Here is a 22,843-nt window from a genome sequence, read left to right on the forward strand (position 1 = left end):
AACATGAATCAGCTTATGATCATTAAACAACAATCATAAATTATGTAATGGGTCGGTTCTCATGCTTCCTCGGCAGGCAATAACAATAACTAACCCTCGTCGTTGTAAGCTCTTAGGCTGCTACTAAAATATTACAAACAAATCTAAATGGGATGTGACAAAGTAGTATTCCGAACCTGTTAAGAGGCCTTCTGCTTATTCAATCAGAACTTGGGGGCCAGTGACGGTATGGATCCATTTCTCCATTTCTCCATTTCAATGAGGCCTCCTCCTCTGTTCCTGGGGGATGAGAGTCGGGACCCTACAAGTCCCACTCATACTCCTGTAGAAAGACATCTCTCCAAACCCCTCAACTCAGCATGTAAAACATGCATTACTAACTGTAATCGTATTTATGGTGCTTGTATTTGCTTAGATTCATAATCTGTGCATACAGTCCAACATCTAGTGGTAATCGCAGATAATTGCATCTTTTTTTCAAAGATCGAAAAAAGGGACGCCGACCTGGGCATGCCTGTAATACTATCCCTATTGTGACGTGTAGTGTACCCATAAACTCAGACGCGTCGAGGTCCCCCCGGCTGTTTTTGTTCTGCCATGAGGGAGCCAGATTAGAATGCATGAGTGAGTACAGAAGAAAATAAGGTGCAGGATGTCTCACTTACTTCAACTCTAAGAGGGGATGATGGGTGGGTGCATGTGAATCTAAGCAGATACAAGCACCAGAAATATGACTACGGTGACTAATGTTTGTCTTCTGATGCTTGTGAATCTTCTTAGAATCACAAGCTGTGCAAAGACTAGCAAGCAGTACCGCGGATGGTGGTGGGATGAGTGAAGGAGCAGCAGCAAAGAGATGTCTAACAGCTAATTCCTTCTGTCTGACGGTCTCCAGATTTAAACTAAAAAAAGCTAGAGGATTTAGCTTTCCAGTAATGGCGGCTCAAACGTGGAATACATTACCTTACTCCTTGAGAATGGACCAATCCTTCCATAACTTCAGACGCAATATGCAAAACTGGCTGAGATCTAATGACAAATTATCTATGTTGATTGTCCGCCAACACATGACCAACGACGCTGTAACTGGATGACCTAATGCTGCCTATAATACCATGCTATGCATACTGTACCTTTTGTACGTCCTAACTTGTAAAAATGTGTACATCAAAAATGTGTAAGTATTTGTACTTCCAAATGTGTAAATATTTGTATATTCAAATTATAAATGTGTGCATTGTATAAAATGTACATCTCCTGTAACTACCTAAGTTGAAAGTATACTTGTAAATTGTTGCGCCCAGATACATTCGGGTTTGGTGTGCCTTACAAATTATTAAAACAAACAAACAAACAAAACAAGGTGTGAACAGAACTTCAGGTAGCCCCTGTGCCTCGAGTAGAATGTGCTCTAGGCATAAAAGGTAAATCTCTCTTAGCCAGAGAGTAACAAATTTGAATGCATTTAACAATCCACCTAGAAATGTCTTACTTACTTAAGAGACAGGGTCCCTTTCTCTACCAGCGGCAAGAGAGACAAAGAATTGAACTGTCTTCCAAAGTGGTTTTGTCGTATCAAGGTAATACACCACTGCTCTCCTAACATTCAGTGCATGGAGGCTTCTTTCAGCTGAGTTATTGGGATGTTGAAAAAAAGTTGGAAGTTCAATGGACTGGTTTACATGGAACTTGGAAATAAATTTAGGCGCAAAGCGTGGGTGTTTGCGCAAAACCACTTTGTCCGATTAGTAAAATGGCTCTTGAAGTGAGAAAGCCTGCAGTTCACTAACTCTCCTAGTAGAAGTAATAGCCACAAGAAAAACAGTCTTGTAGGTGAGATCCTTAAGACTAGCTTTGTTCATTGGCTCAATAGAAGTGCCCATAAGTTTAGTAAGGACAACATTTGAGAAATGGGAGGGTGAAGTCTTTTTACCCCTTCCATGAAAGCCTTGATTACAGCGATTTCCCCACCAGGAAATCTTACTTTGAGGTGTAAGCAGAAGAACAAGTTACTTACCCCAGGAAACGTTCTTTCGACTGAATTCTCCTCCCACATATTTCTCATATTATGATATCTTGGTTTCCGGCTTCAGCTGCATCAAAAAGTATTTCCTCTCGACAGAGGGCGCTGTGCGTCAAAAAGGTTTAATCTATGTCCCTTGAGGGCCTCCATCTGAGCTGACATCATTGTCCAGTACATATATCACGCGCAGCTCCCATTGGCTTCAGTCCTGTTTTTGCGCCACCCATATGCAGAATTACTGCCCTTGATAAGTGCCTTTAATTTATCAGACCTTCAAGGATTGCATGGTCTAAAGCTCGGAAATTCCATAATGGGGTAGGTTGGGAGAGCGATGAGAAATATGTGGGAGGAACATCCAGTCAAAAGAACTATGCGAGGAGTAAGTAACTTGTCCTTCAAATGGATTGTGTCCTCCCACGCATTCCTCATTTTATGATAGACTCCCAAAGCAGTATTATTCTCTTTTGCAGGAGGGAGTAAGAATTTGAGAGTTAATGTTTGTCAAGAATGGAGCATAGGGGGGGCGTAGCTAACCGCGGGATGCAGTAGACGTGCTTCTGCTCGGCTCCCACGGCCGCACTAACATCCTGTTATAAAAAAGCCTGTTTTCGGGGGTAATAAGAGCTGGAAATACCCCGATGTGACGGCGAACATCCTTGGGCACACCCGGAGCGAAGATCGAAGAGAACCGCGGTCGGATTCACCGGAGACGACCGTGTGAAGTTTTGTGGCGACAGCAACTAGTCTGTTTTCAAAATGGCCGCGGGCGCACGCAGCTGAACGTCCTGTGCATATCCAGCAAGGCCGCGCTGAGGCAGTGCCCAACCCTTAACAGACTGGTCGATCACAGCGGAAGAAGGGTGCAGACCCAGCGGAGTCCCGGAGAGGCCCCAATCGGCGGACACGCTCTCGCAGGACAGCACAGAGAAGAAAGCGGTGGGAGAACATGCCGAAGATTGGAGTCTGGGCATTCCGCGTTGGCTACCGCCCTTCGGTGGGCCTGGCCGGAGCATCATCACTGGCCGGGAAGTCATGAGGGCCAGCAAAGGGAGAGAGGGCCGTGCACCCGTGTGAGTCCTGCCCTCCGATAATAGGCGAGCGGGGAGGCCCGGAGAGAAGAGGCCCTTCCGCCTTTCCGCCCCTGCGGGAGCCGCTGATTCAGTGACATACGCACGGACCCGTGGGCCGGTGCGAGAGCGAGGGATACGCCTTGCCCCGGAAAGCGTGCTGCTGCTGGGCAGCGGGCGGGTGCGTTGGCCCTGGAGTGAGGACATATCCCCGGAGCACAGCAGCAACATAGGGAGCGATTTGCCATCAAGGTAAAAGAGACAAGAGGCACACCGGGAAGCGTGGTGCTCAGGCAAAAGCTGGCTGGACGGGCACCCACATCGGTCCATATAGCGTACAAGGTGGACTTGGTGCCATGGGGAAGGACAGGCCGAGGAAGCTTCATGCCCAAAGCAGAATGGATCAGTACACCATTCCTCCACCCCAGCCCACTGAACACCACCCGCAATCCTCAGACGATATGGAGACGGACCAAGGAATCTCGCTCAAAGACATCATGGCCGCCATTACCGACTCCCGTACGTCCATGGAGCAGAAAATGGACGGAATAAGCATGGATGTTTCCCTCCTCAGGCACAACCTCCAAAAACTAACGGCATGCACCGGGGAGGCTGAGCAGCGCATTTCCAACACAGAGGACAGGATGAACACCATGAAACAGCAGCTTCATAACACGTTGTCCAAATTGAAGGTGCTGGAAGACAGAATTGAAGAGGGAGAGGGCAGATCCAGACGCAACAATGTGCGCATCCTGGGTATACCCGAAAAGACAGAGGGCGCCTGCATGCAACTTTTTCTCTAACAATGGCTTTCCGACCTGTACGAGCCCGATGCCTTTTCAGAGTTCTTTTCCATAGAGAGGGCACCGCCTGGCGCCCCCCCACGAACTGTAATAGCAAGATTCTTAAATTACAGAGACCGCAACGCCCTACTGCAACATGCGCACGCCAAAGGAGCTGTCGCGTTCAATGGCTCCAAAATCGCCTTTTTCCCGGATTACACGAGGGAAGTGCAAAGGGCAAGGCAATCCTTCGACTCCCTGAAAAGGCAGCTACACACGATGGGAGTGAAATACGGCCTGCTCTTCCCTACACAGCTCAAGATTATCACAAAGGCACAACAGTCCATTTTAGTGACCCTAAAGAGGCTTGGCGCTGGGCCGAGCAAAACAGAGGGAGATTGGTCCGCCCCCTGTGAAAATAGGGGAAGAAATCGAAGACCTCTGCCAAATCAACGGCGGGAACCCCCGACGACTGCCACCGCAGGACCCACCGGAAGACCTAGGGGGGTGATAACCTCCACCCCTCACCACGGCTGTCAAAATCCTGTGACCACACTGAGATACTCAAGTCAGACCATAGATCTTTCCACAGTACACACACACACACACACACACACACACACAATGATAGGCAGCACTTACCCATCTGTAGCTGCCGCGGTATGCCCCAAGCCCTATAATAGAAGTAGAACCTCCCCCCACCCCCACCCCCGAGAGTGCAATAAATTCCAGGCATAGTATACGTGTGGACTCCCTCGGGGATCACCTTTAGAGGAGTACTACCTTCCCCCCGGGTTCCACCTAGGGGAAGGCCACTTTTATTTGATATCAAGTTCAGTGCATGTTAGGTGTCCAGTTGACACCATAGATTCTTTGTTTGGGCGACCGATGCTTCTAGTTGGGAGGAGTATGGGGTGGGGGGTTTTGGATTTGTTAAGCACAGCTTCATTAGGGACCTGTCGAACTAAGAGTAACATGGCCAGAGAGGATGTCAGTACACCACGGGCATATTTCCAACAGGCGCATAACGCTGCCGGTGACAATCAGGGCAGCCACCATCACATGCTCACATGGCAGAGTATCATAACAATGTCGACACTCTCAGAACACAGGCTCATGTCGTGGAACGTCAATGGCCTGGGCAATGCAATAAAGTGCCGCCTGGTGCGCCAATTTTTGAACAGACGGGGGGCTGATATAGTGTTCCTATCCGAGACACATCTCGCAGGTACAGAATGCACCCTATTTAGGCGTACAAATTATAAGCTGACGTTCCACTCAGGCTTCACAATGGGCTCGAGAGGCGTCATGATCTTGGTACACAAAAACCTCCCCCTCCACCACTACACAGTGACCCATGATACAGGCAGCAGATACATATATGTGACGGGCGACTTATGGGGGCATTCCATCGCACCGATAGCTATCTATGCACCACCGACCCTTCTAGAACCACGCTCACTGACATCACCCCGTTAATTGCTAATGATACCTCCAACTGCATGATACCAGTTGGTGACTTCAATGAAGTCATGATTGTTACCCTGGATAGATCGCACATACGAAACAGGAACCCCAATGTCCCCACTAGGCTTGCCACGATCGCCAACGCACTCGGCCTGTGCGATGTGTTGAGGGAACTTCACCCAGACACTAGAGCGTACTCTTTCCACTCGGGGGCCCATGCCACGCTCTCCAGATTGGACTACTCCCACAACTGACCTATATAGGGCACAGGAAATAAACATGCTGCCTAGAGGCATCTCTGATCACTCTCCGCTAGAAATGTTATTTATAACGTCCCGGAGGATCCCACCGCCATGTTGGCGCCTAAACAGTTACTATCTGGGAAATCCTGAGCTGGTAGACAGACTACAGGAGACCACCAACACATACTTTGAGTTAAACACACAGACGGCAACGAATCCTGAAATGCTATGGGAAGCCTATAAAACGGTGCTAAGGGGCGAGCTAAAATCATGGACGGCGGCCAAAAGGAGGCTGCACATGAGTAAGATTTTTGAAGCGGAGCTCCATGTCAAACAGGCAGAGGAGGGGCACGTAAATGAAAATACGCCGGCCTCTAACCGGACGTTGCTACTAGCACAAAAAAGATTGCAAAGCATAGCGATAGACAACGCTCGCCAAGCGCACACTGCTATGAGAGCAAAGATCTATAAAACGGGTGACAAGGCCGGCAAGATGCTGGCATGGCTGGAAAGGAAGGAGCAGGGACACAGCCATGTCCGGAGACTCGAAGCGAACGGATCAAACCTAAGGGTGACGGACCAGGAAATAACCCAGGGCTTTGCGGAATATTACGCAGAGTTTTATAGTGAATCCGCAACCCCGATGGACGTTACAATTATGGACCGAATTGAAACCCCTACCCTGAATGAGGCGCAGCGGCAACGGTTGGAGCGGGAGATCACTGAGGATGAAATTCTAGCCGCCATTTCTGGACTCCAGACCGGTAAGACTCCTGGTCCAAATGGCTTCCCGGTGGAGCTATGGCGAAGGGTGGGTACCAACGTGATAGCCACCCCAGCTACTGCAAATGTACCTCCATGCACATGAAAAGGGCATTCTCCCTCCAGATCTCTGAGAAGCAACAATAGTAGTGATACCCAAGCCGGACAATCCCCCAGAAAGATGTAGCTCGTACAGGCCCATTTCACTCATCAACTCAGACTAAAATACTGGCAAAGCTTCTAGCGGACCGCCTACAAGAGGTAATTCCCTCCTTGATTCACCCGGACCAGTGCGGTTTCATGCCACAAAGATCAACTCGCATGAACCTCCGCAGACTATTCTCAGCCTTGGAAAGAGCCGACAGCATACAGGGGCCACTAGCCCTGTTAGCAATCGACTTTGAAAAGGCCTTCGATTCGGTGAGATGGGAGGCTGTCTGGACCATAATGCGTTGCATGGGCTTCGGCGAGAACTTCATGAGTTGGATGAGGCTGCTATACGAATCCCCGGTTGCTAGGACCAGGGTCAACGGTTGGCGATCAGAACTGTTCGATCTGGGAAGGGGTACAAGGCAGGGCTGCCCACTATCGGCCATGATTTTCGCTATTGCCATCGAACCCCTGGCGATCCTGCTGCGAAACGATCTAACCTGGGAGGGCTTCCGGTGGTCCGAGACCTGGGAAGATAGAATATCCCTCTACGCAGATGACCTACTCATCTACCTGAAGGACCCAAACACCTCCTGCCCCAGAGTGATGCAACTGCTGGGCCAATATGAGGCATTCTGTGGACTACGCGTGAACTGGTCCAAATCCATCCTCTTCCCTATAGGGAACACCTCATTGGTGAGTCTGGAGACCGGCCCCTACCAGATCGAGAAGGAACAGTTCAAATACCTGGGGATACACATCACGACGCACCTTACTGAATATACAGCCTTAAACCTCTCCCCCTTGGTGGCAAGATTTGCAGACGACACTCGCCACTGGATCTCCTTGCTACTGACCCTGATGGGTAGGGCCGCCTTGTTTAAAATGATTGCCCTCCCTAAATTCCTAAACATCCTGCAAAACGCGCCATTGTACATCGACCAGCGGGACTTCCACAAAATCGAATGCACCCTCCGGAAACTGCTTTGGAAAGAAGGCCACCCAAGAATTGCTCTTGTCACCCTTCAGAGGTCCGTCTGGGAAGGGGGGATCGGGCTGCCCAGGCTGCAATCATATTACTGGGCCAGCTAGATGGATGTGGTAAACGACATGCTTCACGGTGATGGGAGCCTCCCACACATCAAGGGATTCCACTGTAACACTACAAATAAGACAATAGAGCACCTCTACAGAGACTTGGATCGCCCTCCGAAATCTGATATGGCATCCCACATAACGAGAGTTTGGAAGGAAGCGCTTCGATTCTTGGGGTGGGGTGGGAAAATAACACTGGCCCAACCGTTGTGGAACAATTTCAACCTTCCCGAAGTACGAAAACTACCGAGATGGCCCGAGTGGACCCAGCGTGGAATCTCTACCGTTGGGGATGTGGTACAGGAGGACAACCTGGCAACATTCGAGATAATGCAAGAGAGGTTCTCCCTGCCGGACACAGAGAGGTTCCACCACATGCAGCTGAATCATGCTTAGACGACCCATTGACAGATCACACAAGACCTGCCGGAAAGCTCCCCGCTTGAACGAAACAAAGTCCTGGATCGGGTAGAGCGGAAGGTCACCTCCACCATGTACACTGTGATAACTTCCTTTGCGACATCGGAACTATCCAGTCTGAAATCAAAATGGGAACGAGATGTGGGTCCACTCCTTCTGGAGGACTGGACGGAGGCCCTGATGTACCCGCATGAAACCACCATCTCTTCGAGACTCCGACTCGTCCAGTTGAAGATCCTGGATCGCACTTACTACCCGAGAGTAGCCCTCTTCCGATGGAGCAGGGCCGCGGACAAAAAGTGCCTACGCTGCAAGCGAGAGGAAGGTGCCTTTTTTCATATTCTGTGGGTGTAGTAATATTCAGTTGCTCTGGCAGAAACGCTGCGACAAACTGTCTAGCGTTCTGGGAAAGACGATACAGAGGTGCCCGAAACAATTGCTTCTGGGGGTCTCCGGGGAATCTGACTTATGCCGCTATGAGAAACTGCTGTGGTAAACCGCGTTTGCAGTCCTTAGGCGGAACATTGCACAACTGTGGGGCTCGGAGTGCACACCCAGCTATGACCAGTGGGTCTCGGACGTGGACATATGTGCGGTAATGGAGCACCGGGTGTACAAAGCAAGAGGGTGCCTGCAAAAGGCGGGGAAAATATGGAGAAGATGGGAAGAGGATAGCTGAAGGCCAAGGGCGACCCTGTAGCCGCTGAGTCTGTGTAAGGCCCACCGAAAGGGAAATATTGACTCAGTTAAGAGCACCCCGTGTCATGAAGTCATCCTATGTTAAATTCGACGGTCTGTTGGACCAAGGTCCCTGAAGCTGAGTTTGTTACTGTTATTGTTTCTTCTTTTGATTACTTTGCTCTCTTCCCACCACTACCCTTCCCTGGCACTTGCCCCTCCCTCCCTCCCTCCTCCCTCTCTTCCCCCTCTCCCCCCCCCATTCCCCCCTCACGTGTCCCCTCCCTGGAATGTAGAGAGATGAATGTAATGTTGTTTTAACCTTGAAAACCAATAAAATCTTTGATCAAAAAAAGAATTGGAACTCCCATCTGAAGGGCAGAGGAAGTGCCATCCCCCTGGTGAAATGAGCCCTTAAGCCTTCTGGAGGATCTTTCCCAGCTGTCCTGTAGCACTCCGAAATAGCCAGTATGATCCATCTGGATTGAGTTTGTTTGGTGACTGACAGATATAGTTTGTGTCCTGCATAACCAATGAAAAGTTGGTTGTGTTATCGCAAATTTTCCATTCTTGAAACATAAATGTTTAGCGCTCTCCTCGGAGCGAGTCTATGAAATCTTTCCTCTTCCTTGGCAGGATGAGGTGGAGGATAGAAGGCCGAAATGGTAATCCGATACAATCTTAAGTAGAAAAGAGGGTTTGACCTTAAGGACAACCTTATCCTTGGCAAAGGTGCTAAACAGAATTTACAGGATAATGCGGGCTGTTATCGCTACTAACTAGATCGTTTTGTAATTTAGCAACCTTAAAGGGCAGGAATGGAGCGGCTTGAAAGGAGCGCACGTCAAAAACTTTAAAACCAAATTAAGGTCCCATGTTGGTATTTGGAATGGTGTAGGAGGAAGCACATTTGTTAGTCCTTTAAGAAATTGAGTTAAGGGTATTTTGAAGTAGGATGTCTCCTCTGAGGTGCGCTTGAATATGGTAAGCGCTGCTAGATAACCCTTGACTGTTCCTATCTGGAGGCCCCGATTTGCCAGATGCAGCAGCAATGATAACACCGTAGGTGTATCGCATTGAAAAGGGTCCACATCTTTCTCCCTACACTAGCTGCAGACAGCAGCGGTATAAGGATTTTGTTGCTGGACTTCAGTCCGAAAGCAAAATCTCCATTACGTCTTCCGGGAGGTCCCAATCCTTGTATCTCAGCCTCTCAAAAACCACGCATTAAGGTTGAATGTCTTGACCTCTGGATGGAGAACCCGACCCACCTCTCGCGAGAGAAGGTCCTCTCCTTTTTGGAAGACATATTGCAAGGGCAGATGGACATGTCCAGAAGGCCTGGGTACCACGTTCTCCTAGCCCAATCTGCCGCAATTGGGATCATGGATTTCCCAAACTTTCGCGACCTCCTGATCACGTGTGGAATGACAGGGACTGTAGAAAACGCGTACAGGAGTGGAAACTTCCAGTCCACTACGAACGCATCTCGTAGATCTCCTATTGGAGGAAATTCCCTGGAGCAGAACAGTTCGCACTTCCAGTTGACACTGGTCACAAACAGATCCCTTGAGGGGTTCCCCAAAGGGTGAAGATCTCTTGGACTTCCTGAGCTAGTTGCCACGCATGGGAGACTGTGCTCTGCCTGTTCAGAGCGTCCGCCGCCCTGTTCTCCTCTTCCGCTAGGTGAACTGAGCATAGAGAGATGCCTTCTTGTATTGCCCAGAACCAGAGCTGCATTGCTTCTCTGCCCAGTGGTAGTGACCCGACACCACCTCTCTTGTTGAGGTAGTAGATGGCCACTGAGTTGTCCGTCATTATCAGGACATTCTTTCCCCATACAGAGGGCAGAAAGCCCTTCAGCGCAAGTCTGATTGCCCTCCGCTCCAAAAAAGTTGATGTATACTTTGGACTCCGATGGAGATCAACAACCGCTGATTGTCAGATAGTTGGCGTGGGCTCCCTACCCCATGAATGAGGCATCCGTCACTACTGTTATCTCTGTCCATGGCTGCTAAAAAGGTTCTCCTTTCAGAACGGTGTCCTCGCAGTGTAGGCCAACCACAGAAGGTCCTGTGCGAAGCTCGTAACTTGAAGGAGGTTTCACCTCCTGTCTGAGCATTGAGACCACTAGTCGTAGCCTAGTCGCTCTTTGTTTCCTTCTGTATGTTTTTTGTTTGCGAGTTTGCGCCCATTAGCCTATGGGTACCAGGTGCGCGTTACAAATATTTTAACATAACATAACATGATGCATCCGCATGATCAGTAGAGTCCGGTTTCCCAAAATCTAGTTCTGGGGAGGTGTCTACCCCACCAGCTGTATGTAGGGTATCATGCAGCTCCCTAAAACTGGTCTCTTCTGAAATTAAACTTTCAGGGACATTAGTTTTCTTATGAATACTAGGGGTATCCAATTGAAGACCACATAGAGGGGGTTTCATCTGATGTATCATAACCCTCACATATTGATGTCAAGGACTTGAAAACATTTTTTTTGGAAGAGGTTTAAAAATCTTTTCCTGAGTTTTTTGAGCCAAAGGCGTTGATGAATGTACAGTCAGCGTTGATCTTTTTTGTATCAGTGTCAATGGCGTCGACGGTGTGAACGTCAGTGGCGTCGATGGAATCAACTATGTGACCTTGCACTTGTGCTTCAAAGGACACTGCCCTCGACTTAACGGTTTCTTTGACTATTTCTCATGTCATCGAGTACTCGAAGATACAAGAAGTCTTAGGCTTATGGCCTGGGCTTGAGGGCATGCAGGGTTTTGCCTTGGCCTTATGCTGGTCTTCGACCGTAGCATGGCCACTTTTCTTACCTTTTGAGGAGGACGAGGCCTGTTCCTTGGAGATTTTAACCTTTTTCTTTCTAAAGAGTTCCCCCTCATCTTTGGAGGAGGATTTAGTCGGGCAGACTATGCTCCTTTAATCGGAGGAAGAAGAAGGTGCTCATCATGCCTTCTCTTCGATAGTTTGGATGACGGCGATGAGTGTCTGCTCCTCAAGTGTGATCTTTTTGTTGATCTTTTTTTATGAGAAGAATCTCTCGACTTGTGGGATGACCCAAATTTCAAAGGCGTGGACAGGGATTTGGGGACAATCTAACCCACTGATAAGTTTAGTTTTACACTCTTTTAAGAGCCTTATCTGTCATCGACTGACAGATTCAACAGTCGGCGGTTACATGCTCGACACCCAGGCACCAGATGCATATTTTATGCTGGTCTATGATGGACATTTTGGTGCTGCATTTTAGGCACTTTTTGAAGTCTGTCTTCAGAGTATTCAGAACTGGAGACAAGGCCTTTTTTGAAACCTTTTCTTAGAAAACTGAAGCGTGTCGTAATTCTTGAAGCAATCGCATTTGCGGAAAAACAGAACTGAAGCCAATTGGCACTGCGAGTGGTATATGCACTGGACGATGACGTCAGCCAAGATGGAGGCCCTCGAAGGACATCGAGTTGACCGCCTCGACACACATTGCCCTCTGCCGAGAGAAATACATTTCCGAAGTAGCTGAAGCTGGAAACAAAGATATCATAAGATGAGGAATACGTGGGAGGACACACTCCATTAGAAACGGCAGCAAGGTGGACCTTCAGCGAGTTAAAAACTAGTCCAGAGTCTAAGAGGTGGGTTAGATAGAGGACTAATGTGTGTAGGTGACCAGTCACTTGTATTGATGTTACGAGTACTGCACCAAATGACAAAGCAATTCCACTTGCTGGAATAACAGTGTCTGGTATTAGGTTTCCGTGCCTCCCTAAGGATGTCGATACAACTTTGAGGGAGCTGGAGATGGGTGTAGAGTTGTTCCCTGATCTTGGGACAGCATGTTGTAGGCGAAAGGCAGCCTCACCAGAGGGCAAAGGGACATTCTCATGAGATGTGAGAACCATGGCTGACAAGCCCACATTGGTGCTATCACGATTAGTGTAACTTGTTCCTGGTGCATCTTGTGAATTATCCTGTTGAGGACAGGAACTGGGGGAAAAGTGCAGGCATATCTCCCTGCCATGTGATCTGAACACTGTTCCCCTTGGACATCCTTTGTAGGCGTAGTTTGGACATTGTTCTCCAGTGTTACAAAGAGGTCAATGTCTGGATGTTCCCATTCTACAAATACATTGTTTAACATGTGTTTGTGCAAGCACCATTCATTCTCTATGGGTAGCTGCACGTGTCTGCTGAGCATGTCTGCCAGAGGATTGTGTTCCACTAAATTGTGTTGTGACAGGAGGAACATATTGTGTTTGAGTGCCCATTTGCAAATGCCATGAGACAATTTGGACAGCCCTGGAGAACGAGAGCTCCCCTGTTTAAGTAATATATGGCTGTGGTGCTGTATGTAAGCATTAGAATGGTTTTCCCTTGCAGTGGAGTATGAAGGGCTTTGAATACAGGGAGTAGCTCTAGCAGGTTGATGTGTTTGTTCGCTACCGATTGGGACCACCTGCCGTGCACTGTTTGGTGTAGAAGGTGATCTACCCAAGGTAGACGCTCGTCTACCACTAAAGGGACAGAACAAGGTCTTTGGAGACGACCACTAGATCGCCCCAATGACCGCTTGCCTGACACCATTGGCTCGAGAGCCACTCCTGCATAGGACACATGCACAAACAGGCGTGTGGAACCAGGAAAATGTAGGATGCCATCATTCCTAGTAGCCGCATGGCTTTCCGTTCGGCTATCTGACAACTGACTACATACTGAAGGATCTGGAACATGCTTTGGATCCTCTCGCTGGAGGGGAAGACAAGCCAGTCTCTGGACGAATCAGTGCCGCCAGAAATTGTTTCACCTGGCTGGGGAGAAGACTTGATTTTTCAGTTGGAACAGAAGGACTATAGTCTTTTGGGTGTTCTCCAGACATGCTTGACCCGTGTATCCAGTTATGAGACAGTTGTCTAGATAAGGGTACACCGGAATGGACTGTCTGTGTAGGTGAGCTGCCACCACTGCCAGTTTTTTTTAAAATTTGTTTTGGTAGCAAAAATTAATTTACACCTTTACAAATTATACATCATATAAGAATTCATATAAAATTTCATCAAAGTTGGTCATTACTTGAGCAGATAAGACAGGGTAAAACACTTACATATTGCCGAGCCATAGAGGAAAGCATTTAATAGAACTACCCTCCACCAACTTTCTATAATCCCACAAAAATATGTACAAAAAAAATATATACCTAATGAAATCAATCAACACAGAATCATGTAAAAAATCACAAATAGCTAGAGAATCTGTAAAAAGCAACATGCAAGGACAAGCAATCAAAAACAAACAAATAGTAAACTTATTACACCATAACAAATTATTTAGAAACAGAAGAGGCTAAAAACTGCCCACTTAAGATGGCCCTGTTAAGTGGCAACTGCTCCTCAATCATTACAAGTCTAACAGTTGCTAAGATGATGGAATTGGTATTTCCCTGCATGCATCTAAGCCAGACTAGGTGACATTCAAGCAAAGAGTAAGAGGTCAAAAAAGCACTCCAGCAACATCGCCTATGATTGAGAAAGAAGTTACAATACATAAACAGATGTTCCAGTGTCTCACTCTCAGAGATATTTAAGCAAAATCTGCAGCCCTCCCACTTCGCCAGATCCCTATAGCGGGACCAATTCCTGATCCGAGCGCCCGTGTGGATAAGATCCAAACCGGAATCGCATGTAGGACCGTCTTGCATCTCTGTCAGGGAAGCATAGTAAATAAGGCAGCCGAGGTGTAACTGCATGCCTGAAAGTGGCATAAGTCGTGAAAGAGGAGTAACCTCCAATCTGATCTGAGTTACGTGCCCAGGAGTTATTAAAGAAACGGCTTTTGACTTTAATTGGAGTATTAATCAATTCCTCCTGCGACATATTCAATGATGTTAAGGTGGCATTTATGAGGACTTTCACTTCAGAGATCGACAAGGAACAAGTTACTTACCTGTAACTGTTGTTCTCCAGCATGGGTCTGGCATGGATTCACATGCTCATGAATATTTCCAGTCGTCAGGCTGGGAATCCTCGGTAAAGAAAAAACCAGTATCAGTTTAGTTTCTGATCTGTCTTTCGTAGTAATAACCAATCACTGGTCTCTGCGTCATACTGACCACAGCCAATGACTGCCCTCTACCTAAGCACCGCCTCTGGCAGCCATCTTCAGATTTGGAAGCACGTGAAGTGGCAGTATGACCAAGTGAAGAGCCGCAGAGGGGTAGGCGGGAGGGTTCGCATGTGAATCCATGCCAGACCCATGCTGGAGAACAACAGTTACAGGTAAGTAACTTGTTCCTTCTCCAACATGGGGTCTGGCATGGATTCACATGCTCATGAATAAAGAATACATAGCAGTACACACATGCACAACCACGGGAGGTGGCAAAGGCTCAACATTAAGCATTACATCAAACTCAACATTAAGCAGCTTACCTCCTCACCAGGCTCACCTCAGGCGAACAGGTTGCGCAGCACTGCTTGGCCGACCCTGGATTCCTCCCTGGAATCCCGATCGACGCAGTAGAATGTCGTGAAGGTGTGCATCGACCTCCACGTAGCAGCCCTGCATATGTCCAGCAGGGGCACACCAGAAAGGAACGCCGTGGTAGCTGCGATCGCTCTGGTGGAATGGGCTCTCGGACGGCCAGGCAGCGGTCGGTTAGCCAACCGATGACAGTACATGATACAGCGGGAGAGCCATCTTGAAATGGAAGCCTTCGAGAGAGCCTTTCCCTGATTGACAGGTCCAAAGTTCACAAAGAGTTGTGACGTCTTCCGAAAACACTTTGTGCGGTCCACGTAGAACTTCAGCGCTCTAGCCACATCCAGCGAGTGCAAAGTCCTCTCAGCCGGCGACGAAGGCGACGGGAAGAACACAGGCAACACCAAGGGTTCGTTGAGATGGAAGTCCGACGGTACCTTGGGCATGAAGGAGGGGTGCGTCCTGAGCACTACCCTCGTGTCGTGAAAAGTCAAGTACGGGGCCTTGCAGGAAAGGGCCTGGATCTCTCCCACCCATCGTGCGGAGGTGATGGCCACAAGAAACGCTGTTTTCCACGACAGAAACTTCAACGGGGTCGAGTGCAGAGACTCGAACGGAGGTCCCATGAGCTTGGTCAGCACCAGGTTGAGCTCCCACGCCGGGGCCGGCGCCTTCACCAGCGGGAACGATCTGAACAGTCCCTTCATGACCTCTTTCACCAGACGATGAGACCACAGGGACGTCCGGCCCGTGGTTCTGGTGTATCGGGAGATCGCAGCAAGATGAATCTTGATGGACGCGTGTGCCAGTCCAGCTTTGGCCAGCGTCAGCAGGTACGGCAGTACCTGGGGAGCCGTAATCCATAGAGGGTTAATCTTCTGTGCGTGGCACCAGACAGAGAACCTCTTCCATTTGTGTCCGTAGCATTTAAGAGTCGAGGACGCCCTGGCCTTTGCAAGAACCTCTCTGCAGTCGGCCGGTATGTCGTATCCTCCAAACTCTAGCGCTGCAGGAGCCAGGCCTGCAAGTTCAGCGATTTCGGGTCGTGGTGGAGGATGGCGCCTCCTTCCCTGGAGAGTAGATCCGCGTCCACCGGCAGCTTGATTGGCGGGGACGCTGACAAGTCCAGAAGGTCCGGGAACCATATCTGCCTCGGCCACGCAGGTGCGACGAGGATCATCCTGCACCGTGACCTCTTGAGCTGGTTGACGAGCCGGATTAGCAGTGGCAAAGGAGGGAACGCGTAGAGGAACAGGCCCTCCCAGGGGAACGAGAAAGCATCGCCCATGCTCCTCGCCTGGGGAAACCTGCTGGCGAACCTCTGGCACTTGGAGTTTGTCGCCGTCGCGAACAGGTCGATCTGGGGTGTGCCCCACCGTCGGAAGAGGCGATCCACTAGATCCTGTCGTAGTTCCCACTCGTGGCACGAGCGCAGCTCCCTGCTGAGTGAGTCGGCGATGGTGTTTTTTATCCCTGCCAGATGAAACGGCACCAGAAACATCCTTTGGGCGACTGCCCAATGCCACAGGTCCTGCGCCTCCTTGGACAGTGCTGGGGACCTGGTTCCGCCCTGTTTCCTGATGTAAAACATGGTGCTGGTGTTGTCGGTGAAGATCCTCACCACCTTGCCCTTGAGGGACGGAAGGAAGGACCTGAGGGCCCAGAACACTGCACGGAGCTCCAGGACGTTGATATGGAGGGACTTCTCCGTCGGGAGCCAGAGGCCTCTCGCGTGCAGATTTTCGGTGTGCGCTCCCCACCCTTCCAGAGAGGCATCCGTGGTCACTGTCTCCTGGTGGTCTGGAAGTCCATGCCCGCCTTCAGATGCGCGCAGGTGCCCCACCACCGGACCGCTCGGCGGAAACTCTCGTCGAGTGTGAGCCTCTCCTCGAAGCTGCCCGTCGTTTGGATCCAGCGCACGTCCAGGAACTCCTGCAACGGGCGCATCCGGAGCCTGCACATGGGAATGAGGTAGATGCAAGAGGACATCATTCCGAGGAGGGACTTGATGGACCTCACCGTGGCCACGTCGGAAACCAACATCCGCTGTACCTTGCCCAGGATGGACCTGGTCCTTTCCTCCGACGGGGAGGCCAGAAGGGACACTGTCGAGCTTCGCTACCAGAAACAGTGCGTTTTGCACGGGTACCAGGTGGGACTTGGCGTAGTTCACGGAGAATCCCAGGTCCGTGAGAAGTTGGACGGTCCTTGCCGTGTGGTCCACGGCGAGCTCCCTCGTCTTGGCTCGGATGAGCCAGTCGTCCAGATAGGGGTAGACGTGGATCCCCTCGCGGCGCAGCTGCGCCGCCACCGGTGCAAGGCACTTGGTAAATACCCTGGGTGCCGACCGTAGTCCGAAGGGGAGGGCTTTGAACCGGTAGTGACGCCCTTGGACCACAAACCTGAGGAATTTTCGGTGCCCCTTCAGGATGGGAATATGGAAGTAGGCATCTTCCAAATCCAACGACGACAGGAAGTCTCCTTCCTCCAGCTGACCCAGGACGTGCTGGAGGGTGACCATCCGGAACTTCTGCGCCTTGATGAACTAGTTCAGACGTCGCAGGTCTAGGATGGGGCGCCATCCTCCCGTCTTCTTCTTCACGAGGAAGTATCTCGAGTAAACTCCGGAGCCCCGAAGCCTCTTTGGGACGAGTTCGATGGCGCCCTTCCTAAGCAACGCCTTTACCTCCAGGAGAAGCTGAGGGACGTGAAGCTCTCTCCTGGCCACGGGGGGGACGCGCGGGCACCTTCTTTGAAACTCGAGCGCGTGGCCCCGGGCCAAGGCGTCCAGCACCCAACGGTCGGTGGAGATGGACTCCCACACGCTGACGAAGCTCGCCAGCCGGCCTCCCACCGGGGTGCTTCGGTGGGTGCCCGACCCCACGGCCGGTTCAATCCTGTTTCGACGAGGCTTTGCCGCCTTGACCTCCTTGGCGACGACGGCGGGGTCCTCCAGACTTGCCTCGTCCTCTGTAGGCCTCTTGAGACGACGAGCGGGCCGCTTGACGGTAGGTTAAAGAAACCGCCAACGGAACCTTTGGAGGTGCCCTTGCCTCCGCTGCTCCGAAAGGGCGTCCGTCGTTGCTGTAGAACCCCAAGGGCCCGGGCCGTCTCAGTGTCCGCTTTAATGGCCTGAAGGGAATCGTCCACTGTTTTCCCAAACAGGTTGTTCCCATCGAACGGCATGTCCAGGACTCTGGTCTGTACGTCTTGACGGAAGTCCGTAGCCTTGAGCCATCCACGCCGCCTAAGGCACACGCCGTTGCCCAACTGGCGAAATCCAGTGTCGGCGATGTCCGTCGCAATAGTGATGGCGTGGTCCGATGCCACCTCACCTTCCTGTAGGATCTCTAGGGCCTCCGCCCTCTTGTCGTCCGGTAGGAGCCAGTTTGTACCATAGCTCCCTGTCGTAGCGGGCCACGATAGCCAAGGCGTTGGCCGCTTTAATCGTCGTCGCTGCAGATGAGATGACCCTGCGTCCCATAGCGTCCAATTTCTTTCCCTCGCCGTCCGGTGGGGAAGTCGATGTGGAGGCCGCACCCCCCCCCCCGCTTTTTTCCTGGCCGCCGCGGAGACGACGGAGTCCGGGGTAGGCTGCGCCCGGAGGCACAGGGGGGCCGCGTCCGGGACCCGGTACTTCTTTTCGTACCGGTCTCTTCTAGCGGGCGTCGTGGAAGGGTTCTTGAGGAGGGCGAGGCCCTCATCCCAAATGTCGTCCAGTAGAGGCACCGCGAGGACCGTCTTCCTCTTGGCCTCGCGCCGTTGATAAAGGAATCCTTCCTTTTTCTTCTCCTCAGGGCAGAGTTGGAAAAGCTCGGATGCCCTGGCGATCATGGAGTGGAACGATCCAATCTCGTCGGGCGGAGAGGCCCTGGTGGGAGGTGACGACGGGAGATCCTCGTCGTATACCTCGTCGTCCGTACCCGTCGCTGCCGTGTCAGTCCCCGTATCATCCCCTCGGGTGGACGGGGAGGAGGGCTGGACGGGTCGCGACGGCTGAAAAGGAGGTGGAGGGTGAATCCTTCTTTTCTTGGGAGGGGGAACACCCGAAGGTCCCGGTTCAGGATCCCCCGACGGGAGAGGCTCCTCCGTCGGCAACAGTAGTCTCGTCCTTATCTCTGAGCATAAGGACTGTATAGCCAACAAAATGGCCGCCGAGTTGTCTTACGGCGCTGGCAGAGGGGAATCCGACGGGCGATCAGGGGCCCCGTCGGCACCCTCGACGCTGTCGTCGTCACCTGCGTCGGGATCCATCCCGACGGGCCGGTCTTCATCCACGCCAAGGCCGTGGCATAAGACCTCGATCAGCTCTTCCTCTGAAGCCGAATCTACGACGACGCCCTGCCCCCCCCTTTTTCTTCCCCGCCGGGGATTTCACCGGGGTCCTATCGATGGGCACAAAAGAGGACTCCCTCCGAGGTGGCAGGGAGACTCTGAGCCCCGAGGTCGCCACCACTGGTGTAGCCTCCACAGGCTGAGCCAGGGCCGCCGCGACAGTATCGATAGAGGGCTTGGCCGGATGGATTAAGGCCTTCACCACCTTAGGTGCGCTCACCGCCTTATCCTTGAGGGGGGGGACACTGCCTCGCTCCCCCTCCGATGGGGCCTTTGAGCTCGACCGGGGCCTCTCAAGGAGCTTCGCCGGGTGCTCGCCCTTCCTCTTACCCAACCCAGAGCGTTGGCTTGTGGCTGAAGGTGCCTGGGAGGGTGCGCCCTGCCTGGCGCCCGTAGAGCCCGACCGTTCGGCGCTCCCGGTGCCAGCGGACTCGCGGTGCTTGGCCTTGTGTTGGACCCCCGTCGCCGGGGCGTCCTCAAAGGTCTTAGAAGACCGCTCGGATTTCTTCCTCTTCTTCTCGCCTGACGGGCTCTTCCCTTCCAGCCAGTTGGCGAGGCGTTGGTGGCGGTCCTTCATGGTCCGCTCCGACATATTGCCGCAAAACGCACAGTCCTTCTCCACGTGCGTCTTGTCCTCATGTAAGCAGTAGAGACAAAAGGAGTGTTCTTCCTCCTTAAAGACGTTCTGCAGCTGGCATCCAGGGCAGACCCTGAACAGCTTTCCGGGCGTCGAGCTTCCCTTCTCCTGGGCCATGTCCGGGCCTGAGAAGCTTCTGGAGTCCTCCAAACGTAGCTCGACAAAATCTTCACCCTTGAGGGGCGCAGACGAATCCGACACGGGTCCCCGTTGATCGGATGGAGAGTCGGTGGAGCTTGAGGCTCTTTTGACCGGAAAAAACGAAGTTTTGAGAAAAAAACGTGAAAAATAGCACTAACGCTCGAGAGCAATGGCACGAGGATCCCAACACATGAACGTGCGGTAAAAATCTGAAGATGGCTGCCAGAGGCGGTGCTTAGGTAGAGGGCAGTCATTGGCTGTGGTCAGTATGACGCAGAGACCAGTGATTGGTTATTACTACGAAAGACAGATCAGAAACGAAACTGATACTGGTTTTTTCTTTACCGAGGATTCCCAGCCTGACGACGGGGAATATTCATGAGCATGTGAATCCATGCCAGACCCCATGCTGGAGAAAGGACATTTATGGGTAAGCATTGCCTGAAAGTCCTCATGGAGTGAATTTGGAGGAGGAGAGATCATTTTAGAAAAGGCATTTACCATCCGCCAGAGATATTTATCCGCTAAAGGATATAAGCCTAATTGATGTAAAATAATGGCTTTGGGTAGATATCCCGGTAGCCCTAAAATTTTCTTCCAAAGTTTGCCTTGCAAAAGGTTTAAAAGAAGCTCCAACTTCAGAAGGCACATATCCACCGCATAAAGGAAGATAGGCTCCACGTTCATGGTGTAGTATTGTATAAGAGGCAGGATAGAATATCTACAGTATTTTTTGAAGATAATTCTCATTTGGGCAATCAGTGGGTTAAGCTTTGCGTTCAACACTGTGCGCCATGTGCCAATAGACGTCCCATTTGATAGATGATAGCCCAAATAGGTACTCTTCTTTCCTCAAAATCGGTTGGGCATTAATAGTAAAATTAAATCTAAGTAGTTTTTTTTTTGCTGCAAAGAATTTGTTTTGGAGTCCAAATGGCACTCTATCAAATAAAATGACGTCATCCGCAAATGCCAACCAGTGGAGCTGCATAGTACCTCATGTTGCCGGAAAAGAATTTGAGCCCGGCCAGATTTTGTCAATATCGGCACGGTAAAGATTGAATAATACTGCAGCCAAATTGCAGCCCTGCTTTACACCTATACACGTGGGGATGATGTCAGATAGAAGCCCTTCAGAGTTGATACGAACCCGGTAAGAAGTTTGTTGGTGTAACGCTGCAATTAAAGCTACCAGGGTAGAAGGGATACCATAAGACAACATCTTCTGCCAAAGACGAGTGCGAAGTACATTATCAAATGCAGCTGAAAGGTCTAATGCTGCCATATATATGGTGCCACTAGAGTTAGAGTGTGCAGTCCGAAGAAGATGGGCTAAAATCGAAGCTTTTAGCTGGGGCCCATTTTCCTGCGAAAACCGACCTGAGCTTTTGCAAGAATTTTTAGGGCACTTATATAAGCCTCCAACTCAGACAAAATCAGTTGTGCTAAAATTTTCGCAGCTGTATCCAGAAGGGCAATAGGCCTAAAGTTTAAAGGATTATTTAGGGCACCCTTTTTGTGTATAGGGATGATTATAGCCATTAACTATGATTTCGGAATAGTGCCAGTTTGATAGATCAACTGATAACGTGGCAGAAGGTACCTGGCCCAAAAATGGGGGTCGTCCTTAAAGACACAGGGGGGCAACCCATCTGGACCTGCTGCTTTTGAAAATTTCAGTTGGGAAATTGCCTATATTATGTCTTTTAATTCCCATGGACAAACCCTTGGAAAGGACAACTGCATGATAATGCTTTCTGATTTAGAATGGATGGCTGGCAAGGCATATTTTTGACCAAAACATTTCACCCATTCCGGGCCTAGAATGGTAGCCACCGAACGAGTGTCTGCCTTGCCAGACGGATTTCTTAAAATAGCCCATATCTCCCAAGTTTTTTTTTTTACACAGCAAGCCGATCATGTGTTGATTGGCTAAGGTAAAGGCAGCCTGGCGAAGAGACTTTAATTGCTGCTTAAAACGGGCAGCAATGTAATTTTTTTCTCGATGGTAATTAGGCAAACTGGTAGACTTGTTTCTTAAGATGTGGAGATCACAATTTCTTTGCTTTTTTAAGGTCGCTATCTGATTCTGATTTAGATGGACATCCAAGGGATTACCCTTACCCAAGGAGTCCTTCCCTAAAAATAACAGATGTGTGTGAATCATTTTGATGTTAATTTCGTTGATTTTTTCCACATTACCCAGCGAGAGAGAATCATCCTGACACACTAGGAGATCCCTATTCACCAGGAACACCAGTTTCCTACAAACTGCAGGATGCCATTTGACAGAGATAGTATTCCTGTCACATTCAATCAAACAAGCTGGTGCCGAGGCTATATAGGCATCACACCCCATATGAAGACGGGAAAACAGCATGTGGTGGTCGCTCAGACCCAAGTCTAAAATTAGAATTGGGTCAAGCAAACCAGAACACACTCTAGATGCAAGTAAGTAGTCAATAATGGAGGAAGCTGTGCCACGACTCCAAGAGGTATGGATGGAATGCGGCCCCAATTGAATTGGGTAGATGCCCCATGTTTCAAAGAAGCTTACCAGTTGCCGCCCTCTA

At 50.4% G+C, this 22,843-nt stretch overlaps 1 protein-coding gene across 1 annotated transcript in view; it reads right to left on the bottom strand.

The window, feature by feature from the left end:
- Positions 1-22,843, bottom strand: part of MOV10L1 (Mov10 like RNA helicase 1) — a 1,432,366-nt gene that overhangs the window by 993,718 nt on the left and 415,805 nt on the right. The gene's annotated exons all lie outside the window — the stretch shown is intronic.

The sequence above is a fragment of the Ambystoma mexicanum genome, chromosome 12 (assembly GCF_040938575.1).
Source record: "Ambystoma mexicanum isolate Mex_15411 chromosome 12, UKY_AmexF1_1, whole genome shotgun sequence".
Classification (NCBI taxonomy): Eukaryota; Metazoa; Chordata; class Amphibia; order Caudata; family Ambystomatidae; genus Ambystoma; species Ambystoma mexicanum.